The following is a 16,264-nucleotide window of genomic DNA, read 5'->3' as shown; positions in this document are numbered from 1 at the left end:
AACAGGAAGAGATGAAGGGACAGATATAGTTTTTTTTTCCAAAGATTTTTGATTTGGGATCAGAGGAGAGCAGAGTTTTTGATTCTTCTGGGGGGGGGGGTCTTTTTCTTTGAGAATATTGCTAGACTGTGCTAGTGCTTTCATTGGGAGAAGACTGACATTTCTCAGTCACTCAGAAAATATTATGAGTTGTTTCAGAAGGAATTTCTAGAATCTACACCATTCCTGCTGTTCTGTAGAGGATATGTGCATTTTGCCTGATAATCAGCCAAGTATCCCTAGAGAGGCAGATGGGATGTAAAAAATTTCTCATTCATTTACGTTTTTATACACTTTCCCAAACCTGACCCAGCAGCTATAGCTTTAGTTGATCCCATTGCTTCTAAATACTTAGTTAATTCCAGTCCTACTCTTTTTGATAAGGATGTGAAAATTGTTGAGAAGTATGGGGGAAAAAAATCTGCAACTCTGATTATCAGAATTTTGAATTATCAGGCTCATATGTAAAAGTTTGTTCTAACTAATTTTGAAAATGTGTGGAATGTTTTATCTGTACAAAAAGCAAGGTAAACGGAAAACTGATAAAAAGTAAAAGTAAAGCAAGACGCCAACTGGATCCACGGAACAGTTCCTTTATTGGTAAAACACTACTGAGCGCAGAAAAACGCTTTCACCCACTACCTCCGTGGGTTTCATCAGAGTTAAAACTAATCTGGAGCAGTTACTTTTTATACATTTCTAGTAAGAACAAAAAACCAATCACATCTTTGTACAACTTTCAAAATTTACATATTCAATTGGAAATAATTAAGTAATCAATTAATCCAACCACCAGTTCTATACAATGCTAAACTTTATGTGTATATATAAAAACCTGCACTTTCCATACCTTAAAATTCATATGAGTTTTGTTAAATAAATAGTTAATCAACTATGTGTATATATGCCCCATGTGCAAAAATGCAAACGGATGTAATATACAAATAACATTTAATAAGTGTGTATTATTAAAAGAAAAGAAATTTGAATTTTAAGATAGTAATGATGTGCAAAAATAATTCATCTATTTAACACAAAATGTTACAGAATGTTGTACAAGAGAAAACATGTATTCTAACAAATAAATAAAAATAAATAATTTTTAACAGTTCCATACATATAAAATACAATTAGTCTATAAATATGTTTAAAAAATGCTTTTAAAAAATTGCTTCGATAAAAACAGTCCTAAAAAAACTATATAATATATGATTTCATTTTTAAATAACTTGCAATGGATATGTATTCATTTAATCCTGGTTGTGTACAAGCATTAAGCCTCAGCTGCCATAGACATTCTTTTGTTTCAAGCAGTGTGTTCAAGTCCCCTTCATTGTTACAATTTGTGTCTGGTACCCTATCTATGACAAAAAATAAAAACCTCTTAAAACATTTACATTTTGTACTATGTATATATAGGGAACTCGTAACCTTCTTATTTTTAATATCTCTGTTATGTTCTACAATTCTTTCCCTAAGCTTCCTTTTAGTTTTCCCTATATAAAATGAAGAACATGACAGGCATGTAGCTAAGTATACCACTAATTTGGTGTTACAATTCACATTTCCTGGACATCTTAGTGTCCTATTGTAACCATGCAGTATGACGTATGGCCCGTCATTAATAAATCGACAGCTTTTACAAAAACCACACTTTCTCATTAAGGAGTTCTTGAATAAACTTTGACTTTCAAAATAGTCCTTCAAGTTCCTTCCTCTACTAAAAACTATAGCTGGTACATTCCCTATATATTGTAGAATATCTGTTTGATTAACAAACACCTTTTCATAACATTCTTTGATAGTGTCCGTCAGGTGGTTAATGTTATTACTATAAGGGACTAAAAAAGCCCCTACCTTCCCATCTTGGTTATATTTAATCTGATTTTTGTTGAGGGTACCATGTATCAGTAATGGTTTATACACATCTTTCCTTTTATTGGTCACCTCATATCCGATACTTTCAACTAAATTTTTTGGGTACCCTCTTTCCAAAAACATGTTTTCTAATTTTAATAACTCTTTAGTAAATTCAAAATCATCACTTATTATTCTTGATAACCTCACCATTTGCCCTTTTACTAAATTTCTTTTCTGAAAATAAGGGTGACAACTATCAAAATGCAAATAAGAATTCGAAAAGGTTTTTTTACGATATATTGTAGAATTTAACTTATCATCACCTTTATAAATTCTCAAATCCAGATATTCACAACTCTCTTGATCCATTTTATATGTAAATTTTAAAAATGTAGTGCTACGTTCTAAATAATCCATGAAGTTGTTAAATTCCTCTCTGTTTCCTTTCCAAAATATTAATATGTCGTCAAGGAACCTTAAATATAAAACTATTTTTGACCAATACGTACTTTCAAATATTTTCTCTTTTTCCCACATAGCCAACACCAAATTTGCATACATGGGGGCGCATCTAGCCCCCATTGCTACACCTGCACATTGTTGATAATATTCTCCTTCATGCTGGAAAAAATTATTTTTCAGTACCAATTCCATCAAATCAACAAGAAGTTTTCGTTTTACTGTGTGAAAGTTACCAATGTTTTATCTGTAGTTTCTTCTTTTGAGGAAAACTGTTCTTTAAATAATGTATTTCTTCTATTGCACAGTTCACTTCATTGTTAACAGTGCATGTGTGACTGTTCATACCTCTTCCAGGGCTATGACCACTAGTCCTGTTTTGAAGAGGTTTGCATGGCTATATTCCCCAAATTCTCCATTGGGCAGAGATTGAGTTTTTGGTCCTTCTACTGCAGAGGTGACTAAAAAGTGAGATGAAAAGGGTAAGCTGATCCAGGGAATCTCTGGATTGTTTAGTTCTCCTTTTCCAGACTTTTAAGGGATTCTCTAACTCATCTGATTTTAAAAACAGAATAAACAGTCTCAACAAAATACAGTAAACAGACATTAAAGAAAACATGGCGGGGGGGGGTTCCAAAAAGAAGCTTCAGACCTCCCAATACCAAGGACAGTCCAACAGGTCTCAATGACTTTTCAAGAGCTCTTGTGACTGGCCCCTGTTTTCTTCCAGAAAGACTGAATCTCCATTTTTCTATTCGGCAACAAATAATTTCAGACAAATGGGTTCTGAAGATTATTCATCAAGGTTAAAGATGGAAATGGAAAGAAACTTCAGGTGGCCACTTTATTTCATCCAGAAAGTCTGAATCTCTATTTTTTTTCTCTTTGGCAACAGATAGTTTCAGACAAATGGGTTCTGAAGGTCATTCATCAATGTTACATATGGCAGTTAGAGGAAATTCCTCCTTTCCAGGGGGTCATTCCCCACCCTCCAGATCAGATTTTTTTGTTTCCACTAATTCTTCATCACATGCTTGAGTAGACTCCTGAAAAGGAAGAAAAGACAATTTAATACTTACAAAAAATATTCAACGATAAGGAATAAGAAAGCTTATAATTAAACTTGTAACAATTGAAGGCCAAAGAGTAGGGAAACAAGAAATTAATATGAGCTTAATTAGTTAAGTATACATCAAATAAGAAAGTGTGTGTGTGTGTGTGTGTGTGTGTGTATATATATATATATATATATGTATATATATATATATATATATATATATATATATATATATATATATATATATATACATACACACACACACACACACACATATATATATATATATATATATATATATATATATATATACAGAGGTTTTAACTACGTTTATGCAGGGGGGCAAACCCCCCTGCACCCCCCACACCCCCGGTAAATTAAATATACCAACTCTGAGGTCGCACTACCATGGGGGGAAAAGTTAATTTCCTAACCCCACTGTATTGCGACCTCGGAGTTGGTATATTTAATTTACGGGGGGGGGTGCAGGGGGGGGCTTGTCCCCCTGCATAAATGTAGTAAAACCTCTGTGGGATGTTATTTATAGTTGCTTTGTAGTTTTCAATGTTTTGACATTCGATGTTATGAGTTTTAGATGTTTTGGACTTTCAATCATTTGGTCTTGCTGTTTTGTGGAACCATGTATGTATATTAATTTATTGAAGGACAACTCTGTTAAATATAATTTATTTACAATAAATAACGTTGATATAACTGATCCCAGGATTATATCTAATGCATTTAATAAATTTTGTGCAATGAATCATGATAATGTCATTGATTCACAACCATGTTTTGATGAAATAAATGTTTGGGTCCAGACTTAATACATAGTATATTGTTATTCAGGATAAAAGATGTGTTGCTTCTAATTCTTTATATTATGTTTAACCTTTTTTGTAACAAGGATGTGTACTAGAAGAATGGAAGATCTCTCAAATTATGCCTTTACTTAAAAAGGGAAAAAAAGACGGGATTAGAAATTATAGACCTATAAGCTTCCACTTTGGTAAAGTGTTTCAAGAGATGTTTAATAGAATTACCGAGTATAATTGGTATTGATTTATCTTTTGTAGATGTTAGATACCATGTATTTGTTAGGGGAAGATCAACTTTAACAAACCTGATCAGTTTTTTTATGAGTATATATTGGAAGTTTTTAACAAGGGCTTTCTCTAGAAGTTATTTAGTTATGTAAAGCATTTGACTGTTTACCTTTGTTGGTAATTAAGAAATGTTTGGAAGAACTGAAGGTAAATCGCTGTCTTTTCAAATGGATTATGGAATGCCTCAGTAATCATACACAGTACACAAGAAGAGAACTGGAGTTTCAAACCACGATGCTCACAAGTCAAATATCATGAAAAAATCCAGTCTAGGATGTAGCAAAACGATTTATTAGGATCCAAGAAAATTAGCGCTTTCACGTAGGATCTACCTACGCTTCATCAGATTTACAAATAAAGACAGGATGAAGTAATCTTTAAATACATCTCTGCGCGGGAAAATTAATCTCCATAGTTACCAAACATATCTAATTTGTATCAATAAAACAATTTATCACATCAAAAAAGCAGTTTATCACATCAAAAACATCGTTTTTTTTAAAAATATGTGTATATATGATGATATTTGTGAAAAATATATTTAAACAAGTTTATATATATGGTTAAAATACAATACGGTAAAAATCTGTTTGCACAACATAATCAATGCATATGAATTCCTTTTTGCTAAGGCTTAGTATTATCAAATAAACTATAGGCGCATAAAATCCAGTTGGATTAATGTGCTGTATTTTTACTAAAGTCAAAATATTTGACAATGTAATCATAGCAACAAAACGGAATCGGAAACCGAATCAGAAACTCAGTCCGTTCCTATAAGCATGCCATTCAAAAAATGCCGTTCCAAACTACCATTCCAACATAAACATATGCTGATTTAACTTTCTAAAATATGATTGAAATCAACACATAAGAAACAGAGAAAAAATATCAAAAACCATGATGGAACCATGTATGTATATTAATTTATTGAAGGACAACTCTGTTAAATATAATTTATTTACAATAAATAACGTTGATATAACTGATCCCAGGATTATATCTAATGCATTTAATAAATTTTGTGCAATGAATCATGATAATGTTATTGATTCACAACCATGTTTTGATGAAATAAGTGTTTGGGTCCAGACTTAATACATAGTATATTGTTATTCAGGATAAAAGATGTGTTACTTCTAATTCTTTATATTATGTTTAACCTTTTTTGTAACAAGGATGTGTACTAGAAGAATGGAAGATCTCTCAAATTATGCCTTTATTTAAAAAAGGGAAAAAAAGACGGGATTAGAAATTATAGACCTATAAGCTTCCACTTTGGTAAAGTGTTTCAAGAGATGTTTAATAGAATTACCGAGTATAATTGGTATTGATTTATCTTTTGTAGATGTTAGATACCATGTATTTGTTAGGGGAAGATCAACTTTAACAAACCTGATCAGTTTTTTTATGAGTATATATTGGAAGTTTTTAACAAGGGCTTTCTCTAGAAGTTATTTAGTTATGTAAAGCATTTGACTGTTTACCTTTGTTGGTAATTAAGAAATGTTTGGAAGAACTGAAGGTAAATAGCTGTCTTTTCAAATGGATTATGGAATGCCTCACTAATCATACACAGTGTGCAAAGGCTCAAGGGTACATTGCCAAAGTCCTTGCCAGTGAAATAAGGTATACCACAAGGATCGGTCTTAGGACCTACATTCCCCCCAAAAATAGTGAGTTTTGGACATATAAATATGCAAATTAGCATATCCTACTTTGATAGAGGACATCATTATTTTTTCGGGAAAACTTGGCTAGGCTTAGAAAGGCCTCCAGGTCATTAGCCTAGTAGCAATCTATGAGTCTATGATTGTCAAATTATTTTTTTATGCAAAATGGCAAAACTGTGATTCATTAAATGCCTATATGAAGAAATTATCAGAATGGGCAAAGTTATCAGTTTTGAAGATGTTTTTCATGTTTCACTGTTGCAGTCATTACATTTGGGTAATCTGCTGGCAGGTTGCCCTCAGTCGGCCTGATTAACAAAGTCTTGGGTCCTGCGTCTGTTGCTGTCCCTTCTTCCATAACGTCAGGTCATCAGGGGTATAAAGCATGCAGCCGACGTCATTACATCAGCCTTCCTTGCCGTGCGGTGCCCGAAGCAGTTCACAAGTGCAGGTCGGCTGACTCCTGAAATTTTCGTTTTCAAGTTTCAGATCCGAAGTCTTCTACTAAAAAGCTAAGTACCTCGTTGGGGAAAATTTTTCTTGATGTTCTTCGTGTTTCACTGTTACAGTCATTACATTTGGGTTATCCTGCTGGCAGGTTGCCCTCATTCGGCCTGAATTCCAAAGTCTTGGGTCCTGCGTCAGTTGCTATCACCTCTTCCCTGACGTCAGGTCGTCAGGGGTTTAAAAGACTCAGCCGACTCCATTTTCTTCCGTCTTTCTTGCCGCGCGGTGCCCGAAACAGAAGCAGTTCGCAAGTGCTGGTCGGCCGACTCCTGAGATTTTCGTGTTTGAGTTTCAGATCCGAAGTCTTCATTGAAAGCTAAGTACCCCATTGGGGAAACTTTTTTCTTGCTCCAAACCGATGTCAGAGAAAGTTAATAATTGTATTTCTTGTGGGAAGCAAATACCTCGCAAGGACTTTCACTCTTACTGTATTCCTTGCCTAGGCCCTGACTACGATGTTTCTAGTTGTCGGTTTTGTGCTAGATTTAACCAAATCACTATTAAGCGTCGGTGCAATTTTGCATTAAGCTATTTTGGGCAAAGATTTAATTATACAATGTCGTCGGATAGCCATTCGACTAGCGTAGTTCACAAAAAATGCAAAGAAAAAGAAACCGAGGTCCAAAACTGACGACGACGCTTCTCCTAAGCAATTCGCCGATTCGCCGGTTCTCAGTGAGGCGCTTTCGCAGCCGCTGACGCCCGCTACTTTAGAGTTACAGGCCACTACCGACTCCCATGTGGAGTTGGCCAGGCTGCTGGAAACTCAAGGTATTGGACCCTCGGAGATTGTTCCCTCAGATGGGTCCAGAGCCGCTGAGCAGGCATCGGCTTCTGAGGGTGCATTCAGAGCTAAACAATTATATATTAAACTGACTTTAAAGGCAAAGACTAAAACACCTATAAAGGCAAAGAAACAACTTCACCAATTACATGGACAGGCCTCCATGCCCAAAAAACAGATGCTCAAAATGGCCAAAGACTTAATTACCTTGATCAGGGGTTCCCATCCCCCCTCCTGATAAGAGGCTTAGGCAAGAGACAGACTATGAATTTTCTGATCAGGTTTCCATTTCTTCTGAGTCCTCTTCTGATCAGGAATATTCTCTTCCCCCCATGAGGATTCTGATGCTGAAGAATCAATTCCTTCAGCTTCTCCTCCTGAGGACTACTCTTTTGGGGAAACCTTGCATACCATGAGGGAACAGTTCCACTGGGAGAGCCAAGATTTTTCAGAATCTAAGAAGAGGCTCAGAGACTTCCTTTTACTACCTCAACACAGGCCACTAGCTATTCCACCTGTGTTAGACATTGTAGATGATGTGTTTTCAGAGTCTAGACTGACCCCTGACTCCTTACCTCCAACTCCTGTTAAGCCGGACAGATACTACAGGGTCCCTGACTCTCATAAATTTATTTTCAAAAACCCTACTGCAGACCCAGAAACTATTTCTCAGGGTCCCAAAGGGGTCAAGGCTTCCTCTGCAAAAAACCCTACCCCCTCTGACAGGGATTCTAGGGCACTGGATAGATGGGGAAAAAAGATTTACACATCTGCTACTTTAGCTATAAGGGCCTTAAATTGCCAGTTTCATATGCCCCAATATCAGCAATATGTTATGACACTGCTTAAACAGAAAATGAAGGTAAATTCTGAATGTGCAGAAAACAAAGAAATGCAGGATTTATTGCATGCAACTGAACAAGTTGGAAAGCATACTTTGCAATGTGGTCTTGATTCTCTGGAAGCCTCCTGCAGGGCCGCTGTTATGGGTTCTGTCATTAGGAGGCATGCTTGGTTAAAGGAACAAATCCTGCATGATCAGGAGTGGCCTTAGGTCAACTGGTGCCCTAGGCAAAAGGGCTCCATGGCGCCCCCTACAACACCACCCGGTACCCCCATCCTGGTCTCCCTACAACAGATAAATACTGGAAAAGTGCCCTTGCTACAGCGGCGCCCTTAATATACTGCCTAGGCGCCTATGCTATGTGCATGATCATGTTAAAGCAAAATTATTAGATGCTCCATTACAACATGATACCTTGTTTGGTGTTAAGGCAGAAGAGGTGTTAAAGAAAATGGAGGACAAAGCTAAATCTATGCAAACGGTCAAGGATTTCTTACAGGTACAGCCACCTAGATTTAGCAGACACTGGCCTACAAAGAATTGGTCCTTTCCAGTCTCAGACAGACCTCATAGGGGCAGATCCAGATGCCCTAGAGGCAGATCACAGCCGCAAGGTTCCTACAGGTCTAAGCAATGGGGTGCTTCTACCTCCAAAGGTGGAGAAGACAAGTCACAACCATACAGGAAACAGTCTCAATGACTTCCCCCTGCCTGCACCAAGCACTTATCTTCTGGCAGCACCCTCAGGGTGAAAACTAGCACTTTTTTCTCAAAATTGGCACATTATAACCCATGACAAATGGGTTCTCGACATAGTGTCACAAGGCTACAAGTTTCACTTCCATACCCTGCCAAGGGCAAACAGTTGGCCAGATCTGCCAAAAAATCAATGGGCAGAGGCTCAAAAACAAGTCGTAGCTCTCATGGACATAAGGGCTATTCAGCAAGTGCCACAGCAAGAGCAGGTACAAGGATTTTACTCAAGACTGTTCTTGGTACCCTGAAAGGACAAAGCATGGAAACCAATACTGGACCTATCTTTTCTAAACACTTTCCTGGATATACCAAAATTAAAGATGTTGACTTTGCAGCAGCTTCTGCCCATGGTGGGCAGCAAGGCTTGCCTCGTGACTTTAGACCTAAAAGAGGCATACCTGCATGTCCCAATCAGACAATCATGCAGAATATACCTCAGATTCAAGGCTGGCTCAAAGCATTACCAGTTCTCTGCACTGCCCTTTGGCTTATCTACTGCACCCAGGGTCTTCACAAAGTGCCTGGCACCAGTAATTGCTTACTGCAGACAAAGAGGAATACAAATATATCTGTACTTGGACAACTGCCTCATACAAGCAGAGAACAAGGACATTCTACTTCAGCATCTGACGTTTGTGAAAAGACTTTTAACATGCGTAGGGTACACAGTCAACAAAAACAAATAAAAAAACTCGTACCCTCTCAAGAGATAATATTCCTGGGTGCAAGCTTAACTACAGCTGCCCAGATGGCTTATCTCACTCCAGACAAAGACAACTGACTACCTATTTCAAGGAAATGGCAACAAAGGCCCAGTTATCTGCAAGAAAAATTCTGCAGGCTTTGGGCTTTATGGCATCCTGCATCTTACTAATTCCATATGCAAGACTGCATATGAGGAAAATTCAATGGTACCTAAAAAGTGTCTGGACACAACATTGCCACAGCCTGGAAACAATGATTACTCTCATTCCCTGCCTGCAACAGGAGTTTCGATGGTGGGCAAAGGCTTGTCACCAAAACAAGGGAGAGCCATTCTCACTACCCCCAGCCAGGCAGAGCCTAACGACAGATGCTTCAGATTATGCCTGGGGGGCACACATGGCAGGAAAAGGCATTTAGGGCACCTGGTCCACAAACCAAAAGCATCTACATATCAGTCAAAAAGAGATGCTAGCTGTTCAAAATGCCCTGACAGCCTTCAAGGACCTACTTCATCCGGGACAACTACTGATGAAGACAGACAACACCATGGTCATGTGATACATAAACAAGCAGGGGTGCACTCATTCTTACCCCCTTTGCAGACAAGCCATGGATTTATGGGACACAGCATTGACTTACCAAGTCCGTCTACAGGCACAATTCCTGCCAGGAAAGGGAAATACTCTGGCAGATGAACTAAGCAGAAACCTCATGTATCCCCACGAGTGGCACCTGGATCCACAAGTCTTCAACATGATAACAAAGAAATGGGGACGCCCGGACATAGATCTGTTTGCCTCCCCTCTCAACAATCAACTAAAAAGATTCTGCACAAGGATCTATCACAGACAAGCTTGGAAAGTGGACGCCTTATCTTTCAACTGGACAAAACTATCAGTATATGCCTTTCCTCCACTGCCTCTCCTCCTCAAGGTACTCCTGAAGGTCAGACAGGAGAAACCAAAAATAATTCTGATTGCCCCAGACTGGCCACACCAGTACTGGTATCCGAGCTTAAGGAACTTGTCCCAATGCCCAGTCTGGACCTTACCTCAAATACCTCATCTACTGTCCCAGCAAAACAATCAGATTCTGCACAGCCAACTCAGGACCCTAAACCTGGCAGCATGGTGGATAATGTAGCCATACAAACCACACCTATCAGTAAAGCTGTGATGGATGTCATTTTAGAAGCCAGAAGGCCTAGTACTAGAAAATCCTATGCTGGGAAATGGAAGAGATTTTGTGCTTGGAACCAAGCTCAAGGAACTGATTCAGCTGTCACAAATATTCCTCAGATTTTGCAATACTTAACTGAGATGCTGGACAAAGACCTATCTTTTTCATCAATTAAAATCCATGCCCCTGCCATTTTGGCTCATTACAATACAGAGCCACCACTCTTTTCTCATCCTTTATTAAGGCAGTACCTCAGAGAAGCCAAAAACTTAAGGCCTCCAAGGAGAACGCCAATACCTGCATGGGACCTCAACTATGTCTTGGAAAAACTCACATTACCTCCTTTTGAGCCAGCTGCTACTGTGGAAAACAGCTCTGCTCCTAGCAATAACTTCTGCAAGACGAGTTTCAGAGCTGCAGGCTCTCATGGCTGTGGAACCCTTTATCATTTTTTATCCAGACAGGGTCCCTCTGAGAACAACATAAACAACAAACACAGTATCCAGCAAATCTTTGTTTTAATAAAATCTCTGACGTCTCGGCCAAAGCCTTCAAGGAGAATAAAAATGTGTACAAGCACCCACTCTTTTATAACAGAAACAATTAACCAATCAAACAATTAAATAATTAATGAAGCAATGCTCTCCAATTGAACTCTTCATTAAGCCCATAAGGAGACATAGTTTTATACTTTAAAATGAATAAAGCTTCTTTTTGTAATAAAACAGTTTTAACATCCTCATGACAGTACAAAGATAGCTTAACTTGTTCTAAAATAGTAGCTTTTAAACCTACACTACTTTTATTATGGAATTCTAAAAAGTGCAGAGCCACAGGGCTTTCTATATTGCCATTGTTAATGTCCCTTATGTGCTCCAACAGTCTCAGTTTAAAAGCTCTTTTTGTTTCACCTATGTAATAAATATTACATGGAAACAGAGAGCATAAATGACCCCTACTGTATTACAACAAAACTGCTTAACAGAAATAAACTTAACATCATTAATAAAAGGAAAACAAGATACAATATATTTGCAGGCTTTGCACCTTCCACAAGAAAAGGTGCCAGTTTTACATGGTTCTTTATAAAATTGAGAAGGAGGTATACTGAATTTACTTCTCACTAAACAATTTTTTATATTTCTACCTCTCCGAAAAGAAAATTTTAGATTAACATTCAGCCATTGTTGAACGCTTTAACAAGAGTGTAAATAAGGCCAAAAGTGTCTAACTATATCAAGAAATTGAAAAGTAAAACATCCATAGGTAGTCACAAAATACATATTTTCCTTATACTCCCTGCCATTGTCATATTTAACCATATTATTATCATAATGATTATTTTCGACATCAACAGGCTCAATCCTTTTAACCAACTTGTCAAAACATCTATTCAAAGTGTCTTTATTATACCCTCTATTCATAAAAGACTCCACCAAACAATTAATTTCTTGCTGAAAAATATCAGGTCTCCCACATAATCTATAAGTACGTAACATTTCACCATAAGGTAGTGCATCCAGAGTATGAGGAGGATGGCCACTAGTACCATGTAAATAATGATTAGTACCTTCAAATTTTCTATTAATCGAAGTAATAATATTAATACCATCAGAAATATCTAAAACTACATCCAGAAATGGAACAACATGTCCCATTACCAAACCATCAAAACTCATAGCAAATCTATTGTTATTAATATCATATATAAATTCCTTAATATCACTCTCATCAGCATCCACCAAAAATATTAAATCATCCACAAACCTATAATAAGCAAATACATGAGAAAGAAAAAACCTATGTTTATAAATAATTTCTAATTCAAATAAACCCATAAATAAATTAGCATACATGGGGGCAAAAGAAGCCCCCATGGCTGTGCCTTGTAACTGATGATATAGTACCTCATTAAATTCAAAAAAATTATGAGTCAAACAAAAATGAAGCAACTCTACAATAAATTCTGTAACAGGAGTATCCCCTAAAAAATATCTGACAGCCTCTATACCAAATTGATGTTTAATATTTGTATAAAGGCTTTTAACATCAATAGTAAACCAAGTCATTTTCCTATTTATTTTTGTCTCTTTCATTTTATTTAAAAAATCAAAAACATCACAGATATAAGATGGCAACTTATAAACGAAAGGAGAAAAAAATTGATGTAAAAAGATACCCAAATTATGTAAAAAATAAAAAGAACCAGATACTATAGGCCTCCCGGGAGGCCTAGACAAGTTTTTATGTATCTTTGGTAGGCAATAAAAAAGGGCCATTCTTGAACCTTCTACCTGAAATTTCTTTTTAACATCAGTGGGGCAAAAATAACCTAACCTAACCCCTTTATTCAATAGATCCAAATATTCCTGAACAGATTTTGAGTATACATCCATGGACACCACCTTATAGGTTTTACTGTCCTTTAAATGTTCCATACACATGGATAAATAGTCAGCAAAATGCATCACAACTAACTTATTGCCTTTATCAGATGGTTTGAAAATAATGTCACTTTTTCTACCAAGATTCACTAAAGCTTGCCACTCATTCCGTTGCAAATTATATTTAACATTGGTTTTCTCACTCATATATTTTTTATAGTTCAGTGAAAAAATTAACTAAATTCACAAACTGACATACATCATTATTCAAATTACTAGGAGTAAAGTTACTAACAGTAGGTACCTTAGTGGTATCTAATTTGCAATATGCATTAGCAGCTTCTTCTGAAAAACAAGAAAAAAAGCTATCACAAGAACTACTGTTGTTTAACTCATCCATTGAAATAGAAGTCGTCGAGAAATTACTAAAAAAATGTTTTAACTGCAGCTTCCTGCCAAAAACATACATGTTTTTTTTTAATTCATGAAGACGAGTAACAACTGTGGGTATGAATTTTAAACCCCTGTTGAGTACAGACATCTCAACACAGTTGAACTCATAACCAGACAAGTTAATAACATATTCCGAAACATTACAGTACCTGAAGTCATTTGAGTTACACTCATCTTCTGCCCCTTTTAAAACCCCCATGTCCATGACGTTGCCCACCTGGAAAGGAGGACTGGTCCCATGTCCGTTTTTGTCCTTGTTGATTCTGAAAGGAGGTAGTAGCCTCTCCCCGAAATGTAGAGCGAAAATTTTCCCTTTGTTGGGCCACCGGCAAAACTGGAAACTCAGATTCGTAGTCCTCGTCTTCATAAGATGTATATCCCCCTTCCGACGCTGAGGACAAGTGAGAAATGTTCATCTGTTTGCCGGACTGAAACCTAACTTGTTTACGATTATGCGTTGTGCTTTAGACAAAAAAGCCCGATTGGCTTCATAATCACGCACATCACGGAGAAGTTTGCCTTTTTTACGATCAATTAAAGTAACTTCATAATCTTTGAGTTTCTTGTTAGTTTGTTGCAGAAACCCATCAAAAATTGCTACGGAAACAGTATTAGATAACTCGGTGTACATTTTTTTGATGTTATTACACAGTTCCTTCTGTTAGAGTAAATCACGTTCAATAAGGATGTGTAGCCATTCAGTAACACAAACATGTGCAGCATTGACCCACCTCTCGTGAAAACCACAATCAGAGTCCAAAGAAAGGTCAAACGGAGTGGAGGGGTCTTTAAAAACTCTAAGACCCCTTGGAGTTGTGTCTGTCTCTATATACTTTTGTAGACCGCATATATTGAAATGAACAGCGGTCTCTTTCCACATCAACTTCTCTAATTCCTCAAACAGTAATTTATTCTCTGCATTAACAGACAGGGGAACCTTCCTTCCAACACAAGAAAAGGCAGTCTCTGGGAAGTGGAACGCTCACCTCTTTCACCTATCTCAGATGAATTAGCTGAATTGACAAGGAAATTGTCAAGAGACATTTGGTTCCCTTCTCTAGTCTCTCTGAATATCCTTGGAAGATGGTACTGTGGATCAGAAGACATCAAAAGGCAATGAAGAAAACAGCCAATAGCATAAACAACAAACACAGTATCCAGCAAATCTTTGTTTTAATAAAATCTCTGACGTCTCGGCCAAAGCCTTCAAGGAGAATAAAAATGTGTACAAGCACCCACTCTTTTATAACAGAAACAATTAACCAATCAAACAATTAAATAATTAATGAAGCAATGCTCTCCAATTGAACTCTTCATTAAGCCCATAAGGAGACATAGTTTTATACTTTAAAATGAATAAAGCTTTTTGTAATAAAACAGTTTTAACATCCTCATGACAGTACAAAGATAGCTTAACTTGTTCTAAAATAGTAGCTTTTAAACCTACACTACTTTTATTATGGAATTCTAAAAAGTGCAGAGCCACAGAGCTTTCTATATTGCCATTGTTAATGCCCCTTATGTGCTCCAACAGTCTCAGTTTAAAAGCTCTTTTTGTTTCACGTATGTAATAAATATTACATGGACAACAGAGAGCATAAATGACCCCTACTGTATTACAACAAAACTGCTTAACAGAAATAAACTTAACATCATTAATAAAAGGAAAACAAGATACAATATATTTGCAGGCTTTGCACCTTCCACAAGAAAAGGTGCCAGTTTTACATGGTTCTTTATAAAATTGAGAAGGAGGTATACTGAATTTACTTCTCACTAAAAAATTTTTTATATTTCTACCTCTCCGAAAAGAAAATTTTAGATTAACATTCAGCCATTGTTGAACGCTTTTCCCTGAGTCTTCCCCTCTGAGAACAAACCCTACATTTATGCCCAAGGTGATATCCAGTGTAGCCCTTAACCAAACTATTCATTTGCCAACTTTTTATCCAAATCCACAGAACAAGGGGGAGAAAATTCTGCATTCTTTGGACGTACACAGACAACTTAGATTCTACTTGGACAAAACTAAAGTTTTCAGAAAGACAGAACAATTACTAGTGGCATGTGCCGCAGCATCACAAGGAAAGGTCATCTCCAAGCATACTGTTTCAAAGTGGATAGGTCACTGTGTTCGTTTCTGCTACGCACAGCGTGGCAAACCAGTGCCTAAGGGCATTAGGCCACATTCAACCAGAGCTGCAGCCACTTCTGCAGCCTTTCTCAGGGGAGTACCAACCAAAGACATTTTAGAGGCTGCTACATGGAGTTCAGTACATACCTTTACAAAACATTACAATCTGCCTCTTTACTCTAAATCCAGGGAGGCTTTGCCACTGCAATTCTGCAGTGCCTCATAGCCGCTCCTAATGCTGTTTAGCTCCAGCCCCCCAACCATAGCTTTGGGACTCAACCCAAATGTAATGACTGCAACAGTGAAACACGAAGAACATAGTAC

General features: G+C 37.1%; 1 protein-coding gene across 2 annotated transcripts in view; it reads left to right on the top strand.

Moving 5' to 3' along the window:
• FBXO21 (F-box protein 21) overlaps nt 1-16,264 on the top strand; it is a 686,173-nt gene that overhangs the window by 349,257 nt on the left and 320,652 nt on the right. The window lies entirely within an intron of this gene.

The sequence above is a fragment of the Protopterus annectens genome, chromosome 4.part0 (assembly GCF_019279795.1).
Source record: "Protopterus annectens isolate FY-2018-M chromosome 4.part0, PAN1.0, whole genome shotgun sequence".
Lineage (NCBI taxonomy): Eukaryota > Metazoa > Chordata > Ceratodontiformes > Protopteridae > Protopterus > Protopterus annectens.
Note: the sequence above shows the minus strand (reverse complement) of the source record. Positions and strands in the feature narration are given on the sequence as shown.